The 12,775-nt window shown below is 37.0% G+C and overlaps 1 protein-coding gene and 1 pseudogene across 6 annotated transcripts in view; one reads left to right on the top strand and one right to left on the bottom strand.

Moving 5' to 3' along the window:
* The window catches only part of LOC107941480 (uncharacterized), a 98,798-nt gene that overhangs the window by 57,130 nt on the left and 28,893 nt on the right, over positions 1-12,775 (bottom strand). The window lies entirely within an intron of this gene.
* LOC107904588 (probable WRKY transcription factor 27) lies at positions 1,400-3,079 on the top strand (annotated as a pseudogene).

The following is a 12,775-nucleotide window of genomic DNA, read 5'->3' as shown; positions in this document are numbered from 1 at the left end:
ATTTTAGTTATTGGATTTGATTATTTTAATTTTTTTAATTAATACATAATTTACTTTAAAAAATAAATTAAAATTAACTCAATATAAATAGATAATGGAATTAAATTAAAATATATTCCAACAGACCATAAAGGGGATAAGGTATTTATTATGATTGTAGCATCAATTTGAACGTTGTGGATTTAAGTGTTCTAAGTTTTTTAAACTTAAAGGTTTAAGGAATTTATAATTGTAAATATATATATTTTTAAAATTTTATATGTACAAATAAAACAAAAATAAACATTTTTATTAAATTAAAATAAAATTTACATGTGTACTTGTAAGTAATTAAAATTATTTCGTATTATTATAAAATAAGAATTCATATATAAATTTTTTTAAATCCTTCATTATTAATAAATACGAATAGATACATAAAATGGAAATGACACTGTTGTAATCCAGCTGCAAGGCATGCGGAAGACAATATAACCAAGTGGTGTACAATACTGGTGATTTACACGCTCGAGAAGAGCGCGTGATGATTGCCATACCTTTTGGCTAAAGGAAGCACAATGTCCAATTAGATTTCGAGTACAAAATCAACAAAGGCGGGGCGGGCGTGTAGCATAAATTGGAAGCATAGGAAGCATCGTCCTTACAAGTGCCACTGCCACATTTGCCTTAGCTTTGGGCCCCAGTTTGACAAATTGATAAAGTCAAAGGAAAAGCAAAAGTGAAGGGACATTTAAAACCCATTACCCCAAAAATATATAATTTAAAATTATGACATAGCAACAATATAATTAAAAATAAAGTTATATAACAAATGTATATATTAAAAATTTATATAGATAATAGATGAGTCTTTCTTTTTAATAATAGATGAGACTTGATTGAAAGGTAAAATAATATTGAAAATTTAAAGAGACATTAGTTTAAATCTAATTATATGTGTATTTTTATTTTATTATATGATATAAATAGTATAAATGATATGAAAATAATTTAATTTATTTTATAAATTAAAAATATTTCATCATTATATGATTGAATTGGTATTAAATTGACTTGTAATACTAACTCACTTAAATACTTAATATATACCTTCAAATTTATATAATAATTTATTAATATATAATAATTTTTATAATAAAAATAATGTTTAATATTTATAAGTTTAGTTCAATCGAATTCAAACCTTATTATCATTTTGTTTCATTATAATATTTATTATTTTTATATTGAAATATTTTTGTTATTGCAAATGAATTGTGAGTTTAAATATAATTTAAATAAAATAATTTAATATTAAATCATAAAATCAAGTGAAATTTAAAAATTCTAATTTTTTCCGGTGATACCCGTATTTTGATTTTCTCACATGTATAAATAAATAACAAATAGCAAGTCAGGTGCACCACCCACCATTTTCCTCTCGCTTCTTACTCTTTGTAATAGTCTTTTATGCTTTTCTTTTCTTTCCTTTCTCTCCGTTAATTTCTTTTCATTCACAACTGGAAAAAAGTCAGCGCCGCCGTCCTTTCCGCCTCTCGTGCCTGTGCGTTTCCTTTTCCGCTCGTTTGCTCAACAAAATAAACAGCTGTATTCGGTGTTCGGAAACTTTCTACGTTGATTTTGGGAGTAACTGAAAATGGCTGCAGGGGACTGGGATCTATATGCGGTGGTGAGGAGTTGTACGTCCGCCACCAACACATCCACCTCCGCCGTATCAGGAAACTATTTCTCGAATGGGAATAATGATAGTTGGCGCGAAGACCCTTTAGCTTGCTTAGCTTCGTTGACGTTTGAGGAAGAAGATGATCCGTTAACATTTCCTAATCTTAAAAAAAGTGGTTCTTTACAAGATTCTTACGAGCCTTTGTTATCCGACCCCACCACCACCGTCATCAACACTAATCGTGCTACAGATCCGAGCTCTTCGAGGTCCATTAATGGAGTATCTAGTGGCCAACATCATCAATGGCAGCAGCAGCTTATTAAGTCATTAAACACACAACAGCAGTTGAAAAAACCAAGAAAGAGGTAAAACTAAAAACGACCCGTCGGCGGCTCCTGTTTGTTTTTGGTTCATTAGCTAAAAATCCACCATTTTTTTCTGCAGGAAGAACCAGCAGAAGAGAACTGTATGCCATGTAACAGCTGATAATTTGTCGTCGGATCCGTGGGCATGGCGTAAATACGGACAAAAGCCTATCAAAGGGTCACCGTATCCAAGGTTAATTAACATCCGTACCCTTCAATGGCATCTTTGGTTACTTTTCATTTTGTTTTATTTTTTATCGTAAATATTTGTTTTTTTTTTTTGCAGAAATTACTACAGGTGCAGTAGCTCAAAGGGGTGCTCAGCGAGGAAACAAGTGGAGCGTAGTAATTTGGAACCCAACGTCTTCATCGTTACGTATACGGGTGACCACACGCACCCTAGGCCCACTCACCGGAATTCTCTCGCCGGTAGTACTCGGAACAAGCTATCAAATGTTCAAAGGGCCGCCGCCCCGCCACAGCTTCTTGCTCTACTTCGCCGACCACGGTTTCAGCTCCTGGAGGCACAGCAGCCGACGTGAACAACAACGCAGGCGATAATGGAGATGACGATGACGAGAGCGCTGACAACATCGCTCCTGAAATGTCACCGGAAGCGGTAAACGATGACGAAGATGATCTTCTGATCCCCGACGTGCATGTTGATGACGATCTCTTCAAGGGATTGGAAGAGCTGGTAGGTGATGCTGGCGGTGGCAGCAGCAGTAGTACTGGTAGTGGATTAGGAAACAGCTCTGCCTTCGGTGATAAGTTCTCCTCTTGGGGCACCGGTAGCTCCGCCTCCGCCGCCGCCGGTGGTGGCTGGTAGGCTGATTTTCACCTTTTTTTGGGCGGTAAACGTGTAGGGTGTGTTTTTTTGGGTAGCTTAATTTTCTCTTCTTTAAGTTGTTCAATAACATAAATACAGAAGAGAAAGCATATTTTACACCTTTAATTTCGTGTATATGTCATAGAAAAGATTCTATTCATCCAAAGTTAATATTGTATCGTATCGTTCAAAAAAGAAAGTTAATATTGTAATTATAATAATAAAGTTGTCGAAATTTTATTTTATTTTAAAAAAAGAAAAGAAAATTAGAATCAACATATCATTTCCCTGAAAATAAAATGATATATCCGAAAATTTTACACTATCTTTTTGAATTTCTATAAAATTATTATTATTGATAGAAAAATATCAACAATTTATTATTTAAAAAACAGTAACTTGCTGAAAGGAAGTTGATATTTTCTAAAAATATTTTGGTTTAGAATTATTATTATAAAAGAAACAAATATTATCATTATATTTATATGTAAAAGTTAAAAAAAATGCGTAAATACAATAAGTTTTAAATTTAGATATATTTTTATAAAGATATTACATAAGTGCAGAATGTAATAATATATTTATTCAGTCTAATTTCGGAACGTGAAACCATGTCCGGTTGGGATGCCTTCATCACGAGACAAAAAGTCGCTTTTTTATTTTTCCTGTGGGTTCACACGGGTGGGGTTCGCTAGTTGGATCCGTTCTATGGTCAAACTTTTATTTTATTTTTAGATACAACAGTTGGTCAATTTTATTTTATGCATTATTAATATTTTAATTAAGGGTAGTTTAATTCAATAGGCAAATAAAATAATAGCATGTTAGTTAAGAGTAGAGTAATTTATCATTGTTGACATCCCCATACTAGAAAACCATGGATGGTCATGGGAGGTGATGTATAGTGGTGTTTGTGCAGCTTGTTAGTCCAATTTATCAATTAAAAGGTTTTAAATGAAAGAATGTGACCAAATGCATTGCGGACCTTGTCAATCTTGAGAATTTGAGTCGATGAATTTGTTTATAAATATGTTTTGAAGGTAAAATTATTAAGAATGTCTCCATATTTGGGTAAAATCGTATTTTATCTCTCTTACTTATAAATATATAAATTAGTCTTGTATATTAGATGAAAGACTAAATTAGTCATTTTTATCAAAGTTTATAATTTTATTATTAAATACTAGCATAATTAACGGAAATATAAACAGTTATGTTGGCGCCATTTCTTGGATGAAAACGGGGTCAACTTGGGTTTTGGAAAATGAAAACAAAAATGGGAGTCGCCACCAATCCTTTTTTTATGAGGTGTGATTGGATTACCTCGAAAAATGGTTGTTTTTAATAAACGGTTTGATTTTATTAAAACAATGGTTTTGGTCCACGAAATTTAGAAAACGGGTTCGGGAGTCGGTTACGCACGAGGAAGGATTAGCACCCTCGATACGTCCAAAATTGGTACCTAGTTGATTACTTAATGTCTTAATGTCGAAAATTGAGAATTTAAAAGAATTTTATACGACCCTTGTATTAAAATGTTAAAAATTTTCAAGAAAAGGAGGATATTTCACGTTATTCGAGAGAAAGAATCATATTCAGTAAGTTAGAATACAATATCTCAAATTCTCGATACGCGAATGAAAAAGTTTATTTAAGAAATTTTAGCCATCTCGAATTTAAAAATGAGATCATAACCAGTAAGTTAGGATGCGACCTCTTTTTTAAAATTCGAGATCATTTAAAACTTGATTTTAAAAGATTCGTGTATTTAGATTCATCGAGAAAATCGAAACCCAGTAAGTTAGGGCACGATTTTCTCGAATCCAAACACGAAATGCCATTTAAAAATTGTTACATCAAGTAAGATAAACACAAAATCATAGTGAAAGCAAATTACATTTTTATGCATGGTAAATAATAAAAAGTTAACAAAAATAAAAAATAAACAAACAAGAATAAAGACATTTAAGCAAATAATAACGAACATGTAGATAAATAAATAAATCAACATGAAATGATAATTATAATAATGAATAAAATGGTGATATATATATGTATGTATGTTAGAAACAAATTATACGGGGTAAAAACATAAAGTTAAATACAAAAAAGAAGTATATATATAATTATAAAATGCATGTATATACATAAATAAGGAGATAGAAATGCTCTTAAAATAAAAAATAAAAATATTCATATGCACGTGTATTATATTGTAGGTATAAATATTATATAGTATATATATAAATATATAGATATTAAATAAATAAAAAGCAGGATAGATATAAAAAATATTGAATATATAATATAATATTATTATTAGATATATATTAAAGTTTGTAAATATATAGATTCGTAATAATTTTAGACATATATATTATAGTATAAGCACATATATATAAATAATAATATAATAATAATAAATAAATAAATGAGCAAAAAGGAAAAAACATGCTTAAAAGGGACTTAAATCGAAATAAAACAAAGTTTCTGGGCCAATTTAAAAATAAAAAAGGCGGAGGGACCTAATTGCAAGCGCGCGTAAAAAGGGGGACCGAAAGGGTAATTAAACCCTCAATGTCAAAACGACGCCGTTCCAGGGAGGAGGCGCAGATGGTCGAAGGACAAATCGAAAAACAAACTAAATATGGGCCAATTTGCAAAAATTAAAAAGGATTAAATTAAAATAATTAAAACTGCGGAGGGGCTAAACGAGCAATTAGCCCCTTCGCAAAGAAAACACGCGATCCTCCTGGTAATGGGTCGGGTCGATCCGATCCAAAGCAAAACGACGTCGTTTTGGGCGTTATGGAGCTGGGCCAAAACGGCGTCGTTTCACACGCCTATATATTCAAAAATTTCCCAAAAAATTCATTTCTCCTCTTTTCAAAAAAACCCAAAAAACTCTCTCCTCCCCTTTTCTCTCTGAGCGCCGGCCAAGGGTCCGGCCGAGAACCACCGTACTGGCCGCCGGTCGCCGGCGCCGGCGCCGCCGTGCACGGCGGTGGGGAACCAAAAGTTTCCCCTTTTCGCCGAATCGCCTCTCCTCGGTGAGTTTCCCTCTCTTTTTATTATTATTTATATTATATGTATATAAATAGATGAACAAAAAAAAAGTAAAATAAAAATGGTAAATATGTAAAAACAAAAAGGGTCGGAAATCACCTTTGATTTTCTTGTTTCTTATTTCTGTGAAAAACGTTAAAAAAAAATCTCTACAATGGTTTTTCAATCGGTTTTGTACCGAAAAATGAAAAATCCCCCAATCTTCTGTTTGAATGGCTTTTAAATAGCCATTTTCAATTTTCTATTGTCTCTACTACTGTTTTGTCCTTCTTTGCGTGATTTTCTTCTTTGCAGGCAAGTGGGTGATGGGACGGTGGCAGAAAGCAGGTGAACGCGGAGTTGGTGGCGTGGCAGAGGGTAGGTGATGGGGGCATTGTAATTGGGTCTGCTGGTATGGTTAGTGTTTAGGTGGGTTATTGGGTTTGTGGGTATTGGGTTCTTTTGTTAGTGGGCCGGGCAGAAATTGGGTTTGTACAGCTGCCCCTCTTTGCTCGTTGTCGCGTCACGATAACAGAGCAAAGACTAAGAAAGACCAATTTTTGCCCAGTCTTTGCCGAGTATTGACTTCTCTTGACGCTTCTTTTCAAGTAACTTTATTCTAGTCCACTGTGTCTTGTTGCGTCGACCCACTCCACTGTAACTTCCAAAAGACAAAACTTGTAGCTTCATCCACTCTATTGTAGCTTCAGGGGGTAAGGTCCATCATTTTGACCCGCTCCACTGCAACTTCGGGGAGATCGGACTCATATCCTCAACTTGCCCCACTACAACCTCAGGGGGATAAGATTCGTGACTTCAACCTGCTTTACTGCAACTTCAGAGAGACAAGGTTTGTGACTTCGCTTCCATCTATTCTACTACAACTTTAGGGGAATAAGATTAGACATGATAAGAATCACTATCTTCTGTCCGCTCCGCTACAACTTTAGGGAGACACGCCTTATTGTTTTCAGTCTGTTCCACTGCATCTTCAGGGAAATAAGACTTGATGCGATCTACTCTGCTGTAACCTCAGAGAGATAAGATCCTTTATTTTAATCCGCTCCACTGTAACTTCAGGGAGATAGGATAGTGTCTTCGATCTGCTCCGCTGTAATCTCAGGGAGATAAGATCTCTGCTTCAATCTGCTCCACTGTAACCTCAGGGAGATAAGATCCGAAATTCTTTGGTCTATTCCACTGTAATCTCAGGGAGATAAGACCTGATGTGATCTTCCTACTGTAACTTCAGAGAGATAAGATCCTTTAATCCGCTCCATTGTAATCTCAAGGAGATAGGATTACTATCTTTGATCTGCTCCGCTGTAATCTCAGGGAGATAAGATCTGAAATTCTTTGGTCTGTTCCACTGTATTCTCAGGGAGATAAGACCTGTATAATAAACCTAATTATGCCTAATGATTAGGATGACATGATCAAAATGAAACAAATGCTCCTAACTAGACATATGTGAATGGTGTTTGCATGAATGCAAATTTTATTTTTCCGAGAATGATCTCGCTTAGGTTATCACTACTCGAAGTTTATCAAGGTTTTGTGACTGATGTGCTACAACGCCTTCTCGCTTGACTGATTTTTCTGAAGAAACATTTAGCCAGACTGTCCCCATTGTAAACCTCAAAGTTATATCCACTGGGACGCCAAAATTTGTACCATCATTCTCTCACAGTAATCTAAGGGTAGAAATATGTGGCTTTTCCTCTGTCCTCTTTTATCACAATTCGGGGATATAGGATCTGAACCGTTCTGGTTTCCTACACCATTCTCAAGGTGTCGTACCAAAATCTTATGCGCAAGTGAAGGCTCTCTTCTCCGAGGTAACCTCTTCCTATTGCTTGATGATCATTGCTTGCTTGTTCATTTAAGCTTTGTAATTAACACGACAGCTTGTCATTTTGTTCAATCAATGTTTAGACAACGAAATCTGAAAGGATAGTCTTTAACTTAGACTCTTCTTCCTAGCTATTTCACCTTTAAATTGGTATTTCTAAACATAGTCATGTTTCAGGTCCTATATTATTTAGAATTTTCAGAGTAATATGCAAAACTTCTTTCCTGAAAGTTTTATTAGTTCGTTAATCATTATTCCTATGCAACATGTTTGCAAAAAGACCATAACAATGGATAAGAATAAAGCTCGTTCTGATCATAACTCAAATAAAACATCGAAGATGGCGAAAGAAAGGTAACAAAGAAGTGGATTGAGAATGTGCGTTTTCACAAAAGGAAAGGAAGAAAGAAAGAAATAAAAAAATGTATTTTCAAGAATACACATAAGAACTAGGTGCCCCAGTTATCGCCGCTTGAGTTTCTCTGTACAAACTTTCCGAAGACCCTTCTAAGTTTGACATGTGTTCAGGAGATCTGCAATACTCTGTCAATGTTCCAAGACGTTGCATATCCTTTCTTATTGGTTCAAGTAAAGGAAGATCATCATATCTCCCGATCAAAATTTGATCTGCTCAAGTCCTGATGTTCCAATCCTGCCCAATACTTGAGTCGCCCTTTTCGGGTTTTCGACTCAAGCCCTCTTTGGTCTCAAAGTGCCCTTTACGGGTTTTCACCTTAGCCTCTCCAAAGTCCCTTTTTTTTTTTAGGAAGCAAAGCGCCCTTTACGGGTTTTCACTTTGGTTCCCTTTCTTTCAAGTGAAGTATTTCTTGACGGAGTCTGCGTTTACAGGATTTGGTAAACTTTTGCCATCCATCTCGCATAGGATCAAAGCTCCACCGGAAAAGGCCTTCTTTACAACATAAGGGCCTTCCCAATTTGGCATCCATTTTCCTCTAAAATCTTTTTGCATAGGAAGAATCTTTTTTAGTACCAAGTCCCCTTCACAAATTCTCGGGGGCGAACCTTTTTATTATAGGCTCGCATCATTCGTTTCTGGTACATTTGCCCATGGTGAATAGCTCTTAGCCTCTTTTCTTCTATTAGGTTCAACTGATCGTACGAGATTGGATCCAATCGGCTTCATCCAACTGTAGCTCAGATAACACCCGTAGAGAAGGGATTTCAACTTCAATGGGTAATACTGCCTCCATTCCATAAACCAGAGAAAAAGGCGTTGCCCCAGTAGAAGTTCTAACAGATGTTCGTAGGCAAGGAGAGCAAATGATAATTTCTCATGCCAATCTTTGTAGGTTTCAGTCATTTCCCCACAATCCTTTTAATGTTTTTATTGGCCGCCTCCACTGCACCATTCATTTTGGACGATACGGCGATGAGTTATGATGCTTAATTTTAAATTTGCTACAAACTTCAGCTATTGTGCTATTATTCAAGTTCATCGCATTGTCGGATATGATCCTCTCAGGCATTCCATATCGACAAATGATCTCCTTCTTCAAGAATTTGCTGACTACTGCTTTCGTGACATTTGCATATGAAGCAGCTTCCACCCACTTGGTAAAGTAATCAATGACTACGAAGATGAAGCGATGCCCATTAGAAGCCTTTGGTGATATTGGCCCAATAACATCCATACCCCACATGGAAAACGGCCAAGGAGAGGTCATGACGTGAAGAGGTGAAGGAGGCGCGTGTATTTTGTCTCCGTAAATTTGGCATTTGTGGCACTTCCTGGCATGATCAATACAATCTCCTTCCATGGTGGGCCAATAGTACCCAAATCTCATGATCTGTCTGGCCATCGTGAAACCACTGGCGTGCGTCCCACAAATACCCTCATGGACTTCTTCCAAAATTTTCTTGGCTTCTACAGCATCCACACATCTTAACAGTACTTGATCCTTCCTTCTTTTATATAACACTTCTCCATCTAAGACATATTCAATGGCTATCTTTCTCAGAGTTCTTTTGTCATTCTCTGTCGCTTGATCAGGGTATTCCCGATTCTTCACATATTGTAAGATACTCCGATACCAGGGACAATCATCTTTTCCCTCCTCCTCAATATTGCAGCAATTAGCCGGGGTCTCAGAGATACTCATCTGAACAGGCCTCATTGCCTCAAGTCTATTCACCTGAATCATCGAAGCTAGAGTAGCTAATGCATCAGCCATTTGGTTTTCCTCCCGTGGGAGGTAATAGAAGGTGATATCGTCAAACTCCTCAGCCAATTCAAGAACTAGTTTTCTATAACCGATTAGCTTAGGATCTCTAGTCTCCCACTCCCCTTTGAGTTGGTATATCACCAACGCTGAATCCCCGTATACTCTCAGTACTTTGATGTTCCGTTCAATGGCTGCACGAATGCCCATAATACATGCTTCATATTCTGCCATGTTATTTGTTCAATCGAAGTCCAACTTGCTAGCAACAGGATAATGATCTCCACTTGGGGATACCAAGACTGCCCCAACTCCATTACCCGTAGCATTTGAAGCTCCATCAAAATTTAACTTCCATACGTGATCCATTTGAGGATTTTCTTCAGTATTCGCCACATACATCAAGTCCTCGTTTGGAAAATCGAAATTCAAAGATTCATAGTCCTCCAAGGCTCTACTAGCTAGGAAATCGGCTATTGCACTTCCCTTTATGGCCTTCTGACTGACATATACTATATCAAATTCTGAGAGCAAGATCTGCCATCTAGCCATTCTCCCGTTCAAAGCAGTCGATTCCATCATATATTTTAAAGGATCTAACTTTGAAATCAACCAAGTCGTGTGATACAACATATACTGCCTCAGTCTTCGGGTTGCCCAGATTAGAGCACAACACAACTTCTCAATTGATGAGTACCTCATTTCGCAATCGGTAAATTTCTTACTGAGATAGTATATTGCCTTTTCTTTCTTTCCCGTCTCGTCATGTTGGCCCAATACGCATCCCATGGAATTCTCCAACACTGTTAGATACAATATCAATGGCCTATCTGGACTTGGAGGTGATAAGACTGGAGTATTAGCCAAGTACTGCTTTATCTTATCGAAAGCCCTCTGACACTCTTCATTCCATTCGCCCGGTTATGTTTCTTTAAGAGCCGGAATACTGGATCACATTTCTCTGTCAGTTGTGAGATGAACCGAGCAATGTAATTCAGCCTCCTAGGAAACCTCGAACCTCCTTCTGAGTGCGCGGGGGAGGTAAATCTCGTATTGCCTTTACTTTGTCTGGGTCAACCTCGATCCCCTTTTTGCTAACTATGAAGCCTAATAACTTCCCCGATCTGGCTCCAAACGTGCATTTGGCCGGGTTAAGCTTGAGCTGAAATTTCTTTAATCTCAAAAATAACCTTTTCAAGACCTGAACATGCTCTTCTTCCGTTCTAGACTTCGCGATCATATCATCAACATAGACTTCGATCTCCTTGTGCATCATGTCGTGAAACAAAGTCACCATAGCTCTTTGATACGTTGCTCCCGCATTCTTCAATCCGAAGGGCATTACCTTGTAACAGAATGTTCCCCATAAGGTAATGAATGTGGTTTTTCTCATGTCTCCAGGATGCATCTTTATTTGATTGTATCCAGAGAAACCGTCCATGAAAGAAAACAATGAATAGCCCGCCGTGTTATCTACCAAAGTATCAATGTGAGGCAGTGGAAAGTTGTCCTTTGGACTAGCCTTGTTTAAATCCCTATAATCCACACACATTCGTACCTTTCCATCTTTTTTGGGAACAGGGACGATGTTGGCTACCCAATCCGAATACTTGACCTCTTGTAAGAAACCAGCGTCGAATTGTCTTTTGACTTCTTCTCTTATTTTCAACACAATGTCAGGTCTCATTCTCCTAAGCTTCTGTTGAACGGGTTTACAATCCTCTTTTATGGGCAGACGATGCACCACAATGTTAGTACTTAGCCCAGGCATATCTTGGTACGACCACGTGAAAACATCCTTGAACTCTCGGAGCAAATTAATGAGGTCTTGCCTTGTCTTTGCGGTGATTTCAGTTCCAATTTTCACCTCCTTTCCATCCTCTAGGCTCACTATTTCTAACGATTCCCTATGAGGTAGGATATGCTTATCCTCTTGTTCCATCATTCTTAACAAGTCCGGAGATGCATCATAATCTTCGTCATTTTCAAAGTCGTGGGATCCCTCTGAACACACTTCTTGCTCAAAAATAGGCTCCGTGTTTGAGGCAGCGTCACTCATGTCATTGATATCTGAAGACCTATGAGGGCGCATCAAAGAATATATCAAGAATATAAATTTATGAATATGTTTGTGCAAAAGAATTACAAATGAAAGAATTATTTGTAAGACAATCAACCAAATGAAAAATATGAAAGGAAAAAAAAGTGACTGATCGAGATGAACGTAGACACGTATTTCATTAAAATAATGATATTTAGGCCCAATGTCTATTTCACAAAAGATTTCATATCGTTTCTAGGCCAACAAACAACAGGAATGTTTTGAGCATTACTCTGAATAAGCCCTAAAGACTACAGGGATTTCTTCAGCAGTCCAATTGTTTAGCTCGCTTCCAGGCTCATAAGGGCAATCTCCAACAAAGCCCTCCTTTCCGTTGCTTCTATGGCGTTGGTATAAACGTTTTCCAACATTCCTCCCATGCCGCTACCAGACACTCCACATTCAGAATGAATAAATCCTCCCGACACAAAAGATGTAGATATGTGGGGAAAGGTTAAAGGCTCACACTTAGCTTCATGTCCATTCAAACGCGCCCTTCTTCTCTCTTGTCTCTTCTCTACTTCTTTCTTCTTCTGCTTCATGTCTGGCTTGTACCCTAAACCAAATCTATCAAACTTTTCCTTCGGCATTGGTGCCTCAATCCTTCCCTGAAGATATTTTCCCAATCCTTTCCCGGGTAAGGCTCCTCTTCCTACCATCAATCGCAATCCCATCTCAGTGGTCCTGGATATTTTCGGTACTGGAATTCTATTTCCCTCCGCAATAAACATCGCGTTCAC

This window comes from Gossypium hirsutum, chromosome D10 (assembly GCF_007990345.1).
Source record: "Gossypium hirsutum isolate 1008001.06 chromosome D10, Gossypium_hirsutum_v2.1, whole genome shotgun sequence".
NCBI classification, from domain to species: domain Eukaryota; kingdom Viridiplantae; phylum Streptophyta; class Magnoliopsida; order Malvales; family Malvaceae; genus Gossypium; species Gossypium hirsutum.
Note: the sequence above shows the minus strand (reverse complement) of the source record. Positions and strands in the feature narration are given on the sequence as shown.